The following is a 20330-nucleotide window of genomic DNA, read 5'->3' on the forward strand; positions in this document are numbered from 1 at the left end:
AGGGACCCAAGCACTTGAGCCATCTGCTACTGCTTTCCCAGTTGCAACAGCAAGGAATTAGATTGGAAGTGGAACAGCTGGGATTCAAACAAGGGCTCACATGGAATGCAAGTGCCACAGACGGTGGCTTAACCTGCTGTGCCACAGTGCTGGCCCCGTTTTGTAGTTTTCCACCATCAAGTCATGCATGTTCCTGCTTCAGGCTCTAATTGCTGCCTTTCCTGGCATGTGTGTTTACTTGAGATCAGGAGGCAGAGATCGTGGGTCAGCAAACTACAGTTCGTGGGCCAACTGCAGCCCACAGCTTCTGAGCGAAGAATATTTCCTCTAATAAAAGACAAAAAGAGAGTATTTTTCATATTTTGTAGCACATGAAAATTACATGAAATTCATATTTCACTGTCCTTAAGTAAGAATTATTGGAACATGGCCACACCTATTTATATTGTCTACTGCTGCTTTCTTGCTACAGAGTTAAGTAGTTGCAGACTGGATGTGAGAAAATATTTACCATCCAAAAATACTATCCAAATATATTTAGCCAAAAATATGTACTATTTGGCCTTTTATATAAAAAGTTTGCCAAGCTCTTCTCTAGAAGACAACCTCATGTTTCACTCTCTGTCTTCAGTCTCTGCTCAAATGTCACTTTGGTAGGAAAAGGTCTTCCCTGACTGATCTGCATAAATGGAACACGTACTACCACTGCTGTTGGTCTTTATGACACTTTATTTTTCTTTTCGGCTCTTAGCCTCGGCTGATATTATCTATTTTCTTTTTTAACGATATATTTATTTAGTTGAAAGAGTTAGAGAGAGGAGAGGCAGACAGAGAGAGAGAGAGAGAGAGAGAGGTCTTCCATCCGCTGGTCCACCCCCCAATTGGCTGCAACGGCTGGAGCTGTGCTGATTCAAAGCCAGGGGTCAGGAGTTTCTTTCAGGTCTCCCACGCAGGGGCCCAAAGACTTGGGCCATTCTCTACTGCTTTCCCAGGCCATAGCAGAGAGTCAGATCAGAAGTGGAGCAGCTGGGATTAGAACCAGCACCCATATGGGATGCTAGTGCTTCAGGCCAAGGCATTAACCCACTGTGCCACAGCGCTGGCCCCTATCTATTTTCTTTTGTTTTTTTAAATTTTTTTTAACTTTTATTTAATGAATATAAATTTCCAACGTACAGCTTATGGATTACAATGGCTTCCCCCTCCCATAACTTCCCTCCCACCCGCAACCCTCCCCTCTCTCGCTCCCTCTCCCCTTCCATTCACATCAAGATTCATTTTCAATTCTCTTTATATACAGAAGATCAATTTAGTATATATTAAGTAAAGATTTCAACAGTTTGCACCCACATAGAAACACAAAGTGAAACATACTGTTTGAGTACTAGTTATAGCATTAAATCACAATGTACAGCACATTAACGACAGAGATCCCACATGAGGAACAAGTGCACAGTGACTCCTGTTGTTGACCCAACAAATTGACACTCTAGTTTATGGCGCCAGTAACCACCCTAGGCTCTCGTCATGAGTTGCCAAGGCTATGGAAGCCTTCCAAGTTCGCCGACTCTGATCATACTTAGACAAGGTCATAAAAGACAGGGTGAGGATAGTAACCAATGATCCTAAGAGTGGCATTAAGCAGGTCTGAACAATTATACAGCATTAAGTGGGGAAGAGGACCATCAGTACACACAGGTTGGGAGTAGAGCCATTGGAGGTAGAGTAGAGGTTATGATTACGAAGGAATGAGGCCCAAGTGTGCTAGACAGGGTCTAGAACAAAGGACAGAGTCATTATTAGAGGAGCTAAGAAAGGTGTTGTCTAAGCTACAATTAAGTTTTCTGATTGAGAGGCAAATAGAACCTGACAGAAGGGGCTTGATAATAATCTGTTGGGCTTTAGGCCTTGTAAGTTAAGAGGCCCAGACCTATCTATCTCTTCACATGGGGTACATCCTAAGGGAGGTGTGAACCTCCTAGGGGAAGGCACTCTGTTGACTTTCATTACTTAGCTGGCCTGGGAGGAGAGCTGGCCAGGTAAAGGCAGGGGGCATCTCTAACAAGAAATTTACAGTTCTGCCTGCAATGTTGCTGACCCTACTTGGCCGTCCCCTCAGCTGCAGTGGTCACTTTGGAAGTTGGGCTCAGTGAAGGGCTTTTCAGCTTAGAGCCAATAAGATCTGTGGCTCTGACCTGGGCATCCTTCGACTCCAGGGCAGGTCCATTTCCAGTGATCCAACTCTTGGCAGAGCTGCCAGGGCTCTTCACAAGCTGACTTCTGCTGAAGCCCAGGCTTACCACATTGAAAGCCACTGCAGTGGACTGGCCTGTTGGGTCTCCTTGAGGGCAGATCACTGTACAGATCAGCCATAAAAAGGCCTGCCACCCATTGCTTCTGATGCCTAGCTTTCTTTTCCTCCTGGTTTGTGTTCAAGCAGACCAGAGGATGCAAGTCAAGGGAGTGCCCGTGTTCCATCTCTAATCTTCGGTGGCCTGAACTACAAGTCTATAGTCACAGGCATGTTCTGTAGTAGTTTTTCTAAGGTAGACAATGCCCATGAGGAAAATTATATTCTCACTTAAAAACTTTCTTTCCCTTTGGTCTGAAAGGGAGGTTTTTTCTACTTACTGTTTACTTCGCTGATGGCAAAGTAAATCTAGCTATGAGATTATTATTTAAGCTCTTATTTTGGCTATGCTATTACAGAAAAATGTTAGCCATCTCTTTTATAAGGTCTAAAGATTAAATTGTGCATCCTACAGATTCCTTCATAATAGAATTAGTTTCCTACCTTGAGGAGAATAGAGAAATGAAAGAACAAGTTGGGCTTAGAATAGAGAAATGAGGGAGCAAGTCCTAGATCGCTTGCTGACAATAGCAATATTACATGAATACTTAGCAAACCGTTTCAACCATTAGATAACAACTTAAGAAAACATTTACCAGAAGGTCCAAAGCCTTCTATAGATTTTAAGAATCATGTATTTGGAAACACCTCTTAAATATCTAACATGGTGTAGTTTGTTTAACCAGTAAACTTAAGCACAACCATCTAAAATGTTTTTAGTTTCTTTCTACCAACAAGTTTAAAACATATGATGCAGAGATTCAGGTCACACGAATTAAAATGTATCTTTGATTAATTTTAGCAGCTTAAATTTATGGACAATCTTATCTATAAGCCAATTAAAATAAAATTCTTAATAAAATTTTCTCATGTGGACATACAATATGTACACACATATAACATAATAGACCAATATAGCAATTTTAATAATAGCTTTTAAAATCTTTATCTCTTTTTGTGGATTGCCAATTGATTTGAATTGCTTTTTGTTTTTAGTAACCTCAGTTAACCATACTTTCTCTCAGTTGGTACTGTTAATACATCATTGGCTTCATCTGTTTACAGAGCCATCCCAAAGAACTGAATACAATAGAAGTGGCTGGAAAAAGTCCATAGGAACCTATAGGAGGACAGCTAAACATAGAACCAACAACGCTTTAGTTTTATGAGCAGCAAATCATATATAACTGTGGATGACAAAAGACTTTAAGTTGCCATGTTTAAAATTATAAACTCATCAACCAACAAGAGGCACTTGCTTACTTCACAGTATTTTTGAAAGCACCTGAATCTATTTTCTTACTATAGATTTCCACTCATTAGAATCCAACTTTATGAGAATAGGCCCTTTGTTCTTGTTCTTGACTTTACATTCAGAGGTTCTCAGTAAACATTTAAATCAATGAATGAGGCCGGTGATGTGGCTCAACAGGCTAATCGTCCACCTAGCGGCGCCGGCACACCGGGTTCTAGTCCCGATCAGGGCGCCGGATTCTGTCCCGGTTGCCCCTCTTCCAGGCCAGCTCTCTGCTATGGCCCGGGAGTGCAGTGGAGGATGGCCCAAGTCCTTGGGCCCTGCACCCCATGAGAGACCAGGAGAAGCACCTGGCTCCTGCCTTCGGATCAGCGCAGTGCGCCGGCCGCAGCGCGCCGGCCGCGGTGGCCATTGGAGGGTGAACCAACGGCAAAGACCTTTCTCTCTGTCTGTCTCTCTCTAACTGTCCACTCTGCCTGTCAAAAATAAAAAAATAAAAATAAGAAAAAATCAATGAATGAAAATAATAAGAATCCAAGAGTTCCCCTGGTATTTCATTTTTTTCTTTTTCAGAGACACACAGAGAAAGAGACAGAGCACCCATCCACTGGGTTCACTCCTGAAATACCCACAAGGGTTGGGCCTGGACTAGGCTGAAGCCAGGGTCTGTAATGCTGGGAGGCAGGAACACCATCCAAGTCTTCCATGTGGGTGACGTGAACCCAATTATTTGATTGCTGCTTCCCAGGGTCAGTGTGATCAGTAAGCTGAAACTGGGAGCTGGAGCTAGGTGTCGAACCCCAGAACATATGGGATGCAGGGGTCTTAACTGCTAGGCTAAATGCCCACCCCCATTTCACTTAAATTTTAGAAGGGATAAGGGGCAATTAAGTATAATCTCTGGACTAAGTTACAGTAACACAGAGAAAACTGAAGATACTATTTTCCTTTTATAAAACAATGAAATACATTATAGGCTATTTTTAAATTAAAAGACCTAGGGAAACACCATTAGCCTTAGAGTCCATTTATCGAAAATCATTTCTCTGGGTTGTAATGAGAATGAGAGTGGAATTCTATACATTGCCTTTTGGAATTCTAAAAATTGATTTTGACTACTTGTTTTATTTGAGTGTTTAGAGACTATTTTGTTCCATTCTGTTTCTGTTTAATTTCAAAATTCTCCCACGTTAATACAATTTTATAGACATAAAATATAGACAAAATATGGGTTCCAAGACATAATTACTATTTACTTTTGAGCAAAGGAATTTTCTGGAAAAGCAGCCAACATTACGCAAGAGCCTCAGATTATTTCATGCCCTCCCAATTCACAGTCAGATCAATTGTTTCTAGAGGAACAATTGTCTGATTTTCTCTCTTTTCTTTTATAAGGCTTATCTTATACAGTTGGTCTGTAAATATTTTAAAGAGATGATACTGGGTTTGCCTTGTGCTGGGTAAACAGAGCATGTTTGCTTTCAAACACAAATGAAATAGAAGTATCCATCTGAAAGTAATGACTTTATTGTAATATTAGGGAAAGATATATGAATGACATAGAAAATCTAAATTATGGTTTTTCAAAGTTTTAGTGATTATCTTTGGAAGATCCTCCTTCTAGGCTCACCGCTTTGGGAAGAAGTATGACTTGCGTACTAAACTCTGAAGCACTGTTCTTGGATGCCATGGTCCCCAGAAGGGGTAGGTGATGTGGCTGAGAACACACAGCTAGATCAAGACCAGGGCTTCTGCCTGGCTCATTCCATGCTCCTGAATCCTTCAACACATTCTTAGATTTTCCCACTTAAAGCCACTTTAACATTCTTTGACAGTTTGAATAGGATTTAGTTCCCCAAATTCATTCAGATGTTTAAACCCCAAGTCTGTTATATCAATACTTAAAGGATTATTGTTAATGGACCGATGGTGGAGACTTGATCTATTTGTGACATTTGGGAGGTGCCTGGGTGGGAGGTCTCTGGTTGGTTGGGGTTATGCCCTCGGAAGGTAGCTCTGGTGAGAGGGTTTGTTGTACAGGAGGAGAGTGTCTCTCTGCGTCCTGGCCACCATGTGGTCATCTCTGTGCCATCACTGGCCTTTCCAGACACCTGGACCAATGAGGGTGTCCAGTCATGGACAGTGAACCTCCACACTGTAAGCCAAAATAAGTCTTTTCCTTCCTAGTAAGCTCCGCTCAGGTAACTGTTGTGTTAATAAAAAGCTGGCTAATGCACATTCTAACAATGAAAATTCTTAAGACTTTTTTTTTTTTTGAGAAACTGAGAGAAATAATTGCACTGAAGTTCTTTTAGAATGACCACAATTTCAGAAAAACCCATTGTTTCAAACAACTAAAACATGGGTTTATTTCATTTACTTGAATAAAATGTAGTAAAATTACTTCAAGTGTCTGCCTTAGTACAGGATTTTCACAAACAAGGTAAATATATAATTTCTAGCTACCTAGAGCTATTGTGAGAATGAAATACATTGAACAAAACAAAACCGAAAAACAGAGGCAGTAGATAGACTAAAATATTTTAAGAGTTGTGCTATGACAGGCAATAAAGGCAAAAGTAAACAAATAGGATTACATTAAGCTAAGAAGCTTCTGCCCAGCAAAAGTAAAGAGGTGACCAACAGAGTGGGAGAAGTACTTGCAAACTATAAATCTGATAGAGGATTAATATTCAGGATATATAAGGAGCTCAAGAAACTCAGTAACTACAAAACAAGCAGTCCAAGTAAGAAATGGGGTGAGGATATGAGCAGACATTTTTCTTTCTTTTTTTTTTTTTTTTTAAGATTTATTTCACTTATTTGAAAGGCTGAGTAACAGGGAGAAAGGGAGAGACAGACATCTTCTGTCTGCTGGTTCACTCCCCAAATGGCCACAATGGCCAGGACTGGGTCAGACCAAAGCAAGGAGCATCCTCTGGGTCTCCCAAGTGGATTCAGGGGCCCAAGCACTTGGGCCATCCTTCTGTTGCCTGTCCAGGCACATTAGCAGGGAGCTGGATTAGAAGTGGAACATCTAGAACTCAAACCAGTGCCCATTTGGGATGCCAACACTGCAGACAGCAGCTTAACCCACTGTGCCACAGTGCTGGCCCCAACAATGAGGGTTTATCTCACTCTGGTTAAAATAACTATCATCCAAAAATCAAAAAATAACAAATAGTGGTGAGCATGTGGGGGAAAAGGTACTCTTATGCACTACTGATGGGAGTCTAGACAGCTATCCCCATGTATATAGCAGATCAACTCACAATAGCTAAGATATGGAATCAATCCAGATGCCCATCAACTGATGACTAGATATACAAATTGTGGTATATATAAAGAATGGAATACTACTCAGCCATAAAAAAGAATGAAATCTTGTCTTTTGCAACAAAATGGATGAAACTGGAGACCATTACGTTTAGTGAAATAAGCCAGTCCCCAAAAGGCAAATATCATATATTCTCCTAGATCTGTGGTAACTAATATACAGGCTACAAAAAATATAATATATATGTGAGAAATTGACATTTTGAGATTTGATTATTGTTTCTGACCCTTATCTATAATCTTGAGGAACAGTGGTTTTTCTACTTAGTACTTGCTGAATTTTTTATTGAGTGGAGGATTAAGCTTGTGATTATACATTAAATTGAAAATATGTCATTGTAAAAATTTAAAATAATAAAAGAAGGAGGACAGTGGGAGGGAGGGAGGAAGAGAGAGTAGGGTGGGACATATCATTATGCCCTTAAAAACTATATCATAAAATACATGAAATCTGCTCGCTTTATGTAAATTTTAAAAAATAAGAGTTGTGCTATGAGTTAAAAAAAGAGATTAAAATATTTACTGCAAGCAAGTGACCAAAAAATTAGGTTTGAGTCTACTTATACCCTAGTTTCATTATCACTCTTTTTCTTCTGCCAAGCATTGTAGTCATTTGTTTTTTGGTATATGTGTGTGTTGGGCATTCATGAAAGGGAGAATGTATTGGATACAGGTGGTTATTGCTATTGTTTTTATCCAGTTTTTAAAATTTATTTTAATTATTTGTAAGGCAGAGTTAGAGAGAGAAGTCTTCCGTCCCCTGGTTTACTACCCAAATGGCTGCAGCAATCAAGGCTGGGCCAGGCTGAAGCCAGGAGCCAGAAGTCTATTCTGGGTCTTCCATGTGGGTACAGGGGCCCAAGCACTTGGCCATCTTCCACTGCTCTCCTAGGCACATTAGCAGGGAGTTGGATCAGAAGTGGAACAGTTGGAACATGAACCAGAACCCATATAGGATGCTGGCACTGCAGGCAAAGGCTTAACCCATTGTGCCACAATGCCAGCCCCCAGTTATGTTCTGTAGAAATAATACCTCACTTTGCTTTGGGGAACCACCCCTCCCCTGCTCTAGGTCCACATGCTTCAGGTGCACCCAAATCCATCCATAGCTTCCAAGGAGTGGTAAATCAGCTAGTCCAAACTATTAGCATGGCCTATTTCCCTTGATGATATTAGTAATTGGTTCAGGGAAGAACACATGACCCAAATTAGAGCAATTAGGGCATAAAAAAACTCAATTTCAAGAGAGAAATTGAGTTTGGCGATGAGTGACCTGGATTGTCTCTTTCTCATTGGGTGTAAGAATAGAGCTACTGGGGCTGGCACTGTGGTGCAGTAAGTTAATCCTCCACCTGTAGCGCCAGCATCCCATATTGGTTGCCGATTCTAGTCCCAGCTGCTCCTCTTCTGATCCTGCTCTCTTCTATGGCTTGAGAAAGCAGTAGAAGATGGCCCAAGTCCTTGGGACCCTGTACCCCTGTGGGAGACCCAGAAGAAGCTCCTGGTTTCTGGTGGCTTTGGACCAGCACAGCTCTGGCCGTTGTGGCCATCTTGGGAGTGAACTAGCAGATGGAAGACCTCTCTTTCTTTATCTCCCTCTCACTGTCTGTAACTCTACTTCTCAAATAAATAAATAAAATCTTAAAAAAAAAAAACAAACAAACAGTAGAGCTACTAAGGCAGACATTTAGCCTAGCAGCTAATAAACCATTTAAGACATTCATATCATGTATCAAAATACCTGTGTGCCATACCTACTGGCTCCTACTCTATTCCAATTTCCTACTAATGCAGACCCTGGGAGGTGATGTTGATGGTTCAAGTGACTGGGTTCCCATTATCCACGAGACCTGAATTGAGTGCCTGGTCCCTGGCTTCTATATGGAAGGATCCTGCTCATTGTGGACATTTAAGGAGTGAATGAATGGGAGCTTTGCCTGTATTTCTCTGTCTCTCAAATAAATAAATAAAATTTAAAAAGAAAAGAATATAGCTACTGCTATCTGTCATACACTGCTGGTGGGAATGCAAAATGTTACAACCTAATGAAGCAGAGTTTAGCAATGTCTAGTGAGCAATAACACCAGAAAGCCATTCATAATTTATTGTTTTCTTTTCTTATAAAAGATATATAGGAATAATTAGTGAAATTCTAGTAAGATTGATAGATTAATTGATATTACTGAATCATTGTAATCATTATGGTTTTTTTTTTGTTGTTGTTGTTTTGTTTTTCCCAGAAATCTTTTATTTAGGGAATACAAACTTCATACATTTCATAATTACAACTTTAGGAACATGGTGACTCTTCCCACCATACCCACCTTCTCACCCACTCTCCCACCGCTCTTCCTCCTCCCTCTCCGATTCCCATTCTTATTTTTTTACTAAGATCTATTTTCAGTTAACTTTATACATATATGATTAACTCTGTTAAGTAAAGAGTTCAACAAATAGTATGGGGGAAAAAACTGTTCTTAACAGTTGAGACAAGGGCTATTCAAAGTCATTGCTTCTCAAAGTGTCAATTTCACTTCTATAGATTGCCTTTTAGGTGCTCTATGATTTATCACAGGTCAGGGAGAACATGCAGTATTTGTCCTTTTGGAACTGGCTCATTTCGCTAAGTATGATATTTTCCAGGTGCATCCATTTTGTTGCAAATGGCCAGATTTCTTTTTTTTTTTTTTAATCATTGTGTAGTATTCCATGGTGTACATATCCCATAATTTCTTTATCCAGTCTTCAGTTGAGGGGCATTTGGGTTGATTCCACATCTTAGCTATTTTGAATAAACATGGGGGTACAGATAACTCTTTCATATGCTGATTTCATTTCCTTTGGGTAAATTCCCAGGAGTGGGACTGCTGGGTCATATTCAGATTTCTGAGATATCTCCACACTGTCTTCCATAATGGTTTTACCAGTTTACATTCCCAGCAACAGTGGATTAGGGTATCTTTTCCCCCAACATCCTCTCCAGCATTTGTTGTTTGTTGATTTTTGTACGAAAGCTGTTCTAACTGGGGTGAGGTGAAATCTCACTATGTTTTTTTTTTTTTAATATTTATTTGTTTATTTGAAAGGCAGAGGCAAAGAGAGAGAGAGAGAGAGAGAGAGAGAGAGAGAGAGAGAGATAAGTCTTCTTCTGGTTCACTTCCCGGATGGTGGCAATGGCTGGAGCTGCACCGATCCAAAGCCAGGAGCCAGGAGCTTCTTCTAGGTCTCCCAGTTTGGTGCAGGGGCCCAAGGACTTGGGCGACCTCCTACTGCTTTTCCAGGCCATAGCAGAGAGCTGGATTAGAAATGGAGCAGCTGGGACTCAAACCGGTGCCATCTGGGATGCTGGCACTGCAGGCATTGGCTCTACCCACTATGCCACAGCACCAGCTTCTCACTATGGTTTTGATTTGCATTTCCCTGATGGCTAGTGATCCTGAGCATTTTTTCATGTGTCTAGTGGCCAGATCATTGTGTTTTGATAACCATATTGTGGTTAATGTTCCTGTCTTTAGGTAACACACATTCAGACACTTAAGATCATCACATCTGCAACTCACTGATCCACGATTCAGAAAAGACTGTATCACGCGCAGGGACAATATATGTATAAAGAAGGGGGCAAGAGAAAGCAATTAGGATAAAAAGTTAATTAGAGAGCTTGGGTAAGGGGCATATACTTTTTTAATACTATTTTACTAACTATTCTGTATTTTTAATTAAAGAAAAAATTATTGAAGGTCTGAAAAACAGTTCCTAAAAAATGGGCTTTTCCAGAAAATTGTAGCTGTACAATGTTAAAACATGCATTAGACATAAATACAAAAATCATGAAACAGGACACCATTTCAACAATCTGAGTAAAGATAAAATGCCTGGGAACAGCACGGATGACTTGTAGAAGCTGGGTTCTCTGCTTTATGCACCATAAATGAAAAAAGGAGCACAAATGAATCACTGTGTCGTTATGTACAATGAACTGAACTTCTGACCCTAGGAATCACAGCATTTTGATATATAGCAGGAACACATATTATAAAAGTGCAGAGTGTCAGAGAAATCAAACTACCAGCATTCAACAGCAGCGTTGCCAACCAGGCAAGAGAACACTTTACAGTATGTCTCTCTGTTGCTCATCATTCAATACGCCGATAATAACTTTGAAATGGAAAAAAAAAAAAAAAGGTTGGCAAAAAGAAAAAAAGAGTTGCAACCTTTTTACTCTGTTAAAAACCAAACAGAAAATAAACATCAATGCTCTTATACTAGAACATCTTCAGAGGACACAGTTTGTTCCAGAGAAGTCCTGGGAACACAGATGTGTTTACTGAGATGCAAATGCCAGCGAGTGGTGCGATGGCCCTCAGGAGGAGCCGCTTCAACAATCGCTGGCACTAAAAGGGTTGCAGGATTCTTTAAGGGGTTCTTTAGGAAACTGTGAAGATAATTCACTAAGCAAGCAAGGTTCTACTCTTGCAGAGGTTCACAAACCAACAGCACCCACGTCAGTCTCAAGAGACATGGTGTTCCCTACACCCAGCATCCATCAGGACCCTATGTGAGGATTTCAGCATCCTGTGGTCTCTCAAATTTGTTCAGTAACTGAGTGCCCAATATTGCCACGACCTCATTAACAACATACTCCTTATTACCTGTGTTTTATCCAGATTTCTCATAATTTGCATAATCCTCTAGAATGGAATCCACTTCCTTCTTGGCAGGAAGATAAAAGACCTGTTTTCTGTCTGGTATTTCAATCCCAGTTCTCAACACGTTATGATTCTAGCTCTTTGGGAACCTTTAACTCTGAGCCTGTTCCCTAATGCGTCTTTGTTTTCAGCAGTAGGATCTTCCAGGCCCAGTGTCTCACTGGTATAGTCACCATTTCCACGTGTTTTCTGTTTGTTCCTTTTTGCTTTCATAGCCAGTTTCCTGTTGTTTCAGAACAGACATCTTCTTTCCTGGGACAGCCCCTTCCATCTTCCCCTCTGCACACTGGTCCCGATTGGTGTTTGGAAATTCTTGCTCCTTCAGAGAGATTGGTGTCCATGCATTTGAGTTCTCTGCTCTCTGGAACCCACTCACCCCATGGAATTTTTATTCCAACCAAGTAACATGTAAAGTGTTTGATTTGTTTGTCCTTTATGGCAACCTTTATACTCTGTCCTTCTTTTATTTTTATTTTTTTTTTTATTTTTGACAGGCAGAGTGCACAGTGAGAGAGAGACAGAGAGAAAGGTCTGCCTTTGCCGTTGGTTCACCCTCCAATGGCCGCCGCGGTAGGCGCGCTGCAGCCGGCGCACCGCGCTGATCCGATGGCAGGAGCCAGGTGCTTATCCTGGTCTCCCATGGGGTGCAGGGCCCAAGGACTTGGGCCATCCTCCACTGCACTCCCTGGCCACAGCAGAGAGCTGGCCTGGAAGAGGGGCAACCGGGACAGGATCGGTGCCCCGACTGGGACTAGAACCCGGTGTGCTGGCGCCTCAAGGCGGAGGATTAGCCTAGTGAGCCGCGGCGCCGGCCTATACTCTTTCCTTCTTAAAGGCCCATGAAAGCCTAGCATTCACATACCCTCCTGGAATTTAGGCTTTGGGTCTTGCTTGGACATCATTTATAAGTGATTCACTGCCTCCTTCTCCTTCTATAACCAACCCTGGACTATGGCCAGCTACTCTCCACCCCATCCAACTCTCTCTAAATTTCTACTTATGTCAAAATAAAGTTTATTGAAGTGGAAGGTGTTTGGTGTAGTGGTTAAGATTCCATTTGGGGCCAGCGCCGTGGCTCAATAGGCTAATCCTCCGCCTCCGGTGCCAGCACACTGGGTTCTAGTCCCGGTCGGGGTGCTGGATTCTATCCCGGTTGCCCCTCTTCCAGGCCAGCTCTCTGCTGTGGCCTGGGAGTGCAGTGGAGGATGGCCCAAGTCCTTGGGCCCTGCACCCCATGAGAGACCAGGAGAAGCACCTGGCTCCTGCCTTCAGATCAGTGCAGTGCGCCGGCCGCAGCGCGCCGGCCGCGGCAACCATTGGAGGGTGAACCAATGGCAAAGGAAGACCTTTCTCTCTGTCTCTCTCTCTCACTGTCCACTCTGCCTGTCAAATAAATAAATAAATAAATAAATAAATAAATAAGATTCCATTTGCAATGCTTGTATCCCACATCAGACAGAGTGTCTGGGTTTGAGTCCTTGGCTCTGCTTCTGATTTCAGCTTCCTGCAAATGAACACCCTAGGAGACAACAGATTACGGCTCATGAAGTTGAGCCCTTGCCTCCCATGTATTGAGTTTTGGGTTCTTGGCTTCAATCTGGCCCAGCCCCTCTTTAGGCTTTTGGAGAGTGAGCTAGCAGATGGAAGATTCTCTCTACTTCTCTCTGCCTTTAAAATAAATGAAAAAAAGAAATTAAAAAAAAAAGATTTTGGTTTACTGCACAACTTTGCTTTTCATTTGGCTTCCTCTCCCCTAATAGCTTTTTTTAAAAAAAGATTTATTTATTAATTCAAAGTCAGAGTTACACAGAGAAAGAAAGAGAGGCAGAGAGAGAGGTCTTCCATCTGGTGGTTCACTCCCCAGATGGCCTCAATGGCTGGAGCTGCGCCAATCTGAAGCCAGGAGCCAGAAGCTTCTTCTGGGTCTCCCATGTGGGTGCAGTGCCCAAAGACTTGGGCCATCTTCTACTGCTTTCCCAGGCCATAACAGAGAGCTAGATTGGAAGTGGAGCAGCTGGGACTTGAACCAGCACCCATATGGGATGCCTGTACTGCAGGCGGCAGCTTTACCCACTACGCCAGTGTCGGCCCCTCCCCTAATAGCTTTTATTATATTTTGTTATCCTTTCTTTAGGGTTGGAGGAGGTGAGAGATCCCAAGGCCCTTTGTCCATTTAGTGTCTCAAAGACAATAACAAAACCCACACTGAGCATCAACAGCACAAACTTCAGTCAGAAGCCAAAGAATGGAGAAGCAGGAGCCCAGCTCCCAAATCAGTTTCTCAGGCTGCAGGGGTGTGCTGAGGAGGGATGGAGAGAGGGCAACAGAAAGAAGGGGGAGAAACAAGCTAATGAGTGGGAGGAATATTCATGGATTTTCTGAGAGGGGCAGCACACTTCCCAACTGGGGAACTGGCTTCTTTTGTGCTTTTGTGGTTTCTTCCAGTGGTTGTCATAGTGATTGTCAACAGTCACACACTGGTGGGCATGGCATTTAGCATGGAAATTAGATTATAATGAAGTTTGAGGACTTTTGAAAGTGGCTCAAGTAGTCTTTTTTTTTTTTTTTTTTTGACAGGCAGAGTGGACAGTGAGAGAGAGACAGAGAGAAAGGTCTTCCTTTGCCATTGCTTCACCCTCCAATGGCCGCCGCGGTAGGCGCGCTGCAGCCGGCGCACCGCGCTGATCCGATGGCAGGAGCCAGGTGCTTCTCCTGGTCTCCCATGGGGTGCAGGGCCCAAGCACTTGGGCCATCCTCCACTGCACTCCCTGGCCACAGCAGAGAGCTGGCCTGGAAGAGGGGCAACTGGGACAGAATCCGGTGCCCCGACCGGGACCAGAACCTGGTGTGCTGGCACCCCAAGGCGGAGGATTAGCCTAGTGAGCCGTGGCGCCGGCCAAAAGTGGCTCAAGTAGTCTTTTTTTGTTTAAATATTTCTTTGGGAAACAGAACACCACACTTCAACGCAATTAGATAGTTTTATAGTCCAGAGGTCTTTATTTATTTTTCACTTATTATGCCGTGAATTCATAGTGCAAGTCCTCTGGGATGAGGATGAAGGTGGACAGAAGTAGGGAGAGCAAGGACAAACCAGAAGTCAGAGCACACAGCTGGAAGCAGCGGACAGACTGGATCCACACTGGTTTTCAAAAACCCTCCAATTTCAAGGACAGGAGAGAGTCCTTTAGGAAAAGCCAGAGCCCTCTGTCATAGAACTAAACAGACATCTGGCTCAGAGTCAGAAAAGCTGAGAGACTCCAGGATGGGAGTGACCTCGTGGCCACCTGCCTTGGGAACCGGCTGGCAGAGATGTGCAACCTGAAAATGTTCCGAGACCATGCCTGGCACCCTCTGCTATTATACTGGGTATGGAAAGAGTGGGACTGCAGGTTCACGTCCAGCTTCTGAATTCCACAGTTCCACAGGAGGTGTTTCTCATGCAACCCAGAACAACGCACGGAAAGGAATTCTGGGAAACACAGTTCCAGGCCACAGACCTGGGATGGTGATGCCCTAGGCTCTCTGAGAAGCCTCTCCATTCTCCCCCTGGCTGCCACCCACACCCAGCTGAAGAAAAAAGTCTGATCCCTAGGGGAATTTCCTTTCTTTGTTTTTTTTAAGGATTTATTTTATTTATTTGGAAGGCAGAATTACAGAAAGAGAGAGAGCGAGCGAGCGAGCAAGCCAGCGCTCTTCCATCCACTGGTTCACTCCCCAGATGGCTACAATTGCCACAGCTGGACCAGGCCGAAGCCAGGAGCTTCATCAGGGTATATCATGTGGATGTAGGGATCCAAGGACATGGGCCATCCTCCCTTGCTTTTCCAATCCAGGGAGCTGGATTGGAAGTGGAACAGCCAGGACATATGGGATGCCGGCATTGCAGGTGGCAGCTTAACCATTTGTGCCACAATGCCAGCCCCAAATTTGATATTTGCTTGGTGCTTGGTTTTAGAGCAAGAGTGGAATCCTTCCCTGATGCCTGCTTCCACAATGGATGCCTGGGTGGTCACTTTTGATTCTCTCAGAGCCACCCACAGCCTTCTGTCTTTGGGCTTTTCTCTCTAAAGGGAGGTCAATACCCCAATCAAAACAGTTACGGGGTGGGCGTTTGATCTAGCTGTTAACACACCTGTGTCCCATATTTTAGTGCCTGGGTTTGAGTCCAGCGCCATGCCCGATTCCAGCTTCCTGTTAATGTGCACCATGGGAGGCAGCAAGCAATGGCTGAAGTAGTTGGGTCCCTCCCTCCACATGGGAGGCCATGATTGAATTCATAGCTCCTGGATTTGACCTGATCCAGCCCCAGCTGTTGTGAGCATTTGAGGAGTAAGCCAGCGCATGGGAGCTCTTTCCCAGTCTCTTGTCTCAAAACAAAACAAACAAATAAACAAAATACCCTGCTAGATACAGTTTTAGATACTGGAGTTTTGCAGGGAAGTCAGTCATTGTGCTGATAGAGCTTTCACCCTAAAGGATCAGTCATGGGGTCCATGTTGTAGCACAGAGGATGGGGCCACCGCCTGCAATGCTGCCATCCCACATGGGTGCCCGTTCAACTCCCTGCTACTCCACTTCTGATCCAGCTTCCTGCTAATGTACCTAGGAAAGCAGCAGATGATGGCCCAAGTGCTTGGGCCCCTGCACCCAGTTAGGACACCCGAAAGAAGCTCCTGGCTCCTGGCCTCAGCCTGGCTCAGCCCTGGCTATTAATTAAAAATAGTTTTATGAGTCAGTGATTATGTATCAAATGCACATTGTAAAATTTTTCAGAACCAGATATTTCACACTCAAAACTGCTAAATATGGAAGACACTGAAGTATTTGATTCAGTTTTTTCAGGTTTTTTTTTTTTTTTTTTTGACAGGCAGAGTTAGACAGTGAGAGAGACAGAGAGAAAGGTCTTTCTTCCCTTGTTTCACTCCCCAAATGACAACAGCTGGAGCTGCGCGGATCCGAAGCCAGGAGCCAGGTGCTTCCTCCTGGTCTCCCATGCGGGTGCAGGGTCCAAGGATCCTGGCCATCCTCCACTGCCTTCCCGGGCCACAGCAGAGAGCTGGCCTGGAAGAGGAGCAACCCGGGGTGCTAGAACCCGGGGTGCCGGCGCCGGAGGTGGAGGATTAGCCATGAAAAAAGCGCCATGATGGAAATATAGCAAAGGCTAGCTCTTGTAGAAAATACTTGTATTATTTTCGTGGAAAAGCAAGCTGTTAAGACGTTTGAGTTTAATTTCCTAATTGTCCAGAAGGTGGCAGCACCATGCTGGAATTTTTGCAGAAGTATTGCTCTCAGCTCAGCCATGCCCACGCAGCACCAGGCTGATTCTTCCGCACTTTGAGCCTGTTTAATGAATCTCAAGACCTTAAACCGTCGTTTATGCGGATCGAGCCCTGTGTCGGTTCACGGGCTGGGAAAAAACAGGAGTTTCACCTTGGCAGCCAGAATAACCCCAAGGGTGGCTGTAAACAGGACCTTGTGCCTCCCACGGCCTCAGTTCACCTGGTGTGAATTGAGGATAGCGGAAATAGAGGCTCTCGGAAGTCCCCAGTCCTGAGAGCCCCGGGCTCACGAGTTCGGAGTCCGAGTTTGTAGCAGGTGTGCACCGGCAGGCGGGCTGGACGGCGGACGCCGCGGAACACAGTCCGCTGGCGCTGGTGCTCCCCAGAACATCCGGCTTAGCCCGGCACAAGACATGTAAAACAGCATGCACTGTACTAACACCAACCGCGATGGCTTCGGAAAGCCCTGTAGACCTTTATCATAGAACTGATGATGCTAACGTAGTGAGATCTCTCAGAAGGCTTTTTCAGGGGCTACTCTTCGAAGGCGGAGCCATTGCCACCTTGAGCAAACGTGTTCAAGAAGCTGCTTTGGGGAAGGCTGCTCTGGCGCCCTCTGGTGGTGCGTCCCGGTGCATCGCTTGCCTGAACGCCTTGGTTCCAAGCTCTCACCTCAAATAATCCGGTTTCTGCCTTTCGAAGCACATGTTACATTGCTCCTGAACTGTTACTACTTTTGCAGTTAGCAATGGCATCCACCAAGGAGAGCTTAGGACATTCCGTGTTAGTAACGTGGACTCAAGAAGAGAGCGGAAGCACTAACAAATTAACTTGGTGAAACTGCCCTTTGGTGTTGGCTCATTTCAGAGGAACGCAAAGTGCATTTGGAGACAGGATTGCTCTAGTGGACGGAGGGAGCGTCTCAGCGGGTCTCGTGTTTTCTGTGTTCGCGGTGCAGGTAGCTGGCAACTCTGGAATCTCCCCACCCCTTCCTCTACCTCCTTTCAGGCTGAGACAGCACGACTAGGTATCCACCTTACTTTCACAATTGATAACCCAGTTCCTCACAGCCTGGTTCTCTTTGGGGCCCAACATCTATTCTTGCCCGTACCAGTCTCCATGATACATTGCAGGCTAGGTCCTGTTCCTTGTCTGTGAAGTGTTGCTAGTGTCCCTGCCTCAGAATCTTTGGGGAGTTTAGCAGGTCTGACCCTTGCACTTAGTCCTGGAATTACCAAAGTAAAATCTCTGCAGGTAGAGATAAGGAGTATGCGTTTTTATCAAGATCCCTTAGGTAACTGTTAGGTGAGCTAAGATGTAAGCATTATTGAGCCTTTGACCACATAACAAGGACAAGAGCAAGCACCCCCGCTTCTGCTGCTACTTCTCACCTAACCTCCAACAGGACTTGCTTGCAACCTCTTAGATCTCAGCACCATCCTGGGTGCATGAACACGAACCTCTGGCTTCCTTCCCAGGAACCACTTCACAGAGTAGATTTCCTAGCTCTTTCTTGGACCCCTTTTCCCTTCCACTAGGTTTGTGTTTCTGGCAAGACTCTTGGCTGTCCAATCTTAAATTAAACCTTTAAAGTTAATATAGAAGTATCAAGGGTTAAGAAGATGAACTTCTAAGGTCACAACGGCATATATAACCTAGTATTATACACATTTTCTCACAATCATTTTTGAAAAGAATTTACTTTAGTTATTTGAAAGGTAGACTGATAGAGAGAGGGAGAAATGAAGAGAAATCTCCCAACTGCTGTTTTGCTTCCCAAATGACCGAGATGGCCAGGGCTGGGCCAGGCTAAAGCAAGGCTCTTGGAACTCAATGCAGGTCTCCCACATGGGTGGCAGGGGCCCATGTACTTCAGCCATCTACACTCTCTTCCCAGGCACGTGGGCAGGAAGCTGGGTTGGAAGCAGAGCAGCTGCAACTCACATGAGCACTCTGATACAGGATGCCAGAGTTGCAGGTGGCACTTAACCTGCTGCACCACAATGCCAGCCCCACCCCAGCATCATCTCTGTTTAGGCAAAACAAAATCTACCAACCAGCTGTGTGTTACTTTAGTAGTTTTGCTCAAGGGTGGCGACTCTGGTCTCTATTTTTATCTCTCTGCCCTCACTTGACCTGAACAGGAATCACTCACTTGGAATTGAACATCTATTAGATAGAAACAGTGAGCTCAGGACCTGAAACCCACCCAAGCAGTCAGGGCCTCAGTGTTGGGGAGGACATTAGAGTCCAACCTGTTCCCCAGGGCAGGAATCCCTTCCCCAACACCTATGATCGGGGGACACATCCTAGATGCCGACGTCTGCTGCTTGCCCCTGGGCCTATTTCCAGCTGAGCTCTTCCTCCGAGGACCCACGTGCTTCCTCACCAAGCACACCTCACAAACAAGGCAGAGAACAGAATAGCCTAGCTGTCACTAGCAACACTGGTTACTACTATTACTAGACTCCAGATCAGTGTTTTCCCACACAGCAGCTGCTAGCTCCATGTCACTACTGGGCACTTCCAGTGTGGTGAGCTCTGAGTATGCTGTAAAACCACACAGATTCTGAATACTTGGCAAGACAGTAGAATGTTTCATTAGTAAATATATATACATTGACTATGTGCTAAATGATAGCATTCAGTTAAAATGAAGTCCACCAGTTTATTGTTTTGTTTGTTTGTTTTGTTTTTTAATTTTTGACAGGCAGAGTGGACAGTGAGAGAGAGAGAGACAGAGAGAAAGGTCTTCCTTTTGCCGTTGGTTCACCCTCCAATGGCTGCCGCGGCTGGCGTGCTGCGGCTGGCGCACCATGCTGATCCGAAGGCAGGAGCCAGGTGCTTATCCTGGTCTCCCATGGGGTGCTGGGCCCAAGGACTTGGGCCATCCTCCTCTGCACTCCCGGGCCACAGCAGAGAGCTGGCCTGGAAGAGGGGCAACTGGGACAGGATCGGTGCCTCGACCGGGACTAGAACCTGGTGTGCCGGCGCCGCTAGGCAGAAGATTAGCCTGTTGAGCCATGGCGCCGGCCAGTTTATTGTTTTCAATTTTGGCTACTAGGCAACTTAAAAATGCAACCATGGGGGCCAGCACTGTGGTGCAGCGGGTTAACGCTCTGTCCTGAAGCACTGGCATCCCATATGGACACCGGTTCGAGACTCGGCTGCTCCACTTTCCATCAAGTTCTCTGCTATGGCCTGGGAAAGCAGCAGAAGATGGCCCAAGCCCTTGGGCCCCTGCACCCGCATGGGAGACCTGGAAGAAGCTCCTGGCTCCTGGCTTCGGATCAGTGCAGTTCCGGCTGTTGCAGCCAACTGGGGAGTGAATCATCGATGGAAGACCTCTCTCTCTGCCTCTCCTTCTCTCTGTGTGTAACTCTGACTTTCAAATAAATAAA

General features: G+C 44.6%; 1 pseudogene; it reads right to left on the reverse strand.

The window, feature by feature from the left end:
- Positions 1-11201: 11201 nt before the first annotated feature.
- LOC133749952 (mortality factor 4-like protein 1) lies at positions 11202-12552 on the reverse strand (annotated as a pseudogene).
- Between the last annotated feature and the right edge of the window lie 7778 nt (positions 12553-20330).

This window comes from Lepus europaeus, chromosome 20, assembly GCF_033115175.1.
Source record: "Lepus europaeus isolate LE1 chromosome 20, mLepTim1.pri, whole genome shotgun sequence".
Classification (NCBI taxonomy): domain Eukaryota; kingdom Metazoa; phylum Chordata; class Mammalia; order Lagomorpha; family Leporidae; genus Lepus; species Lepus europaeus.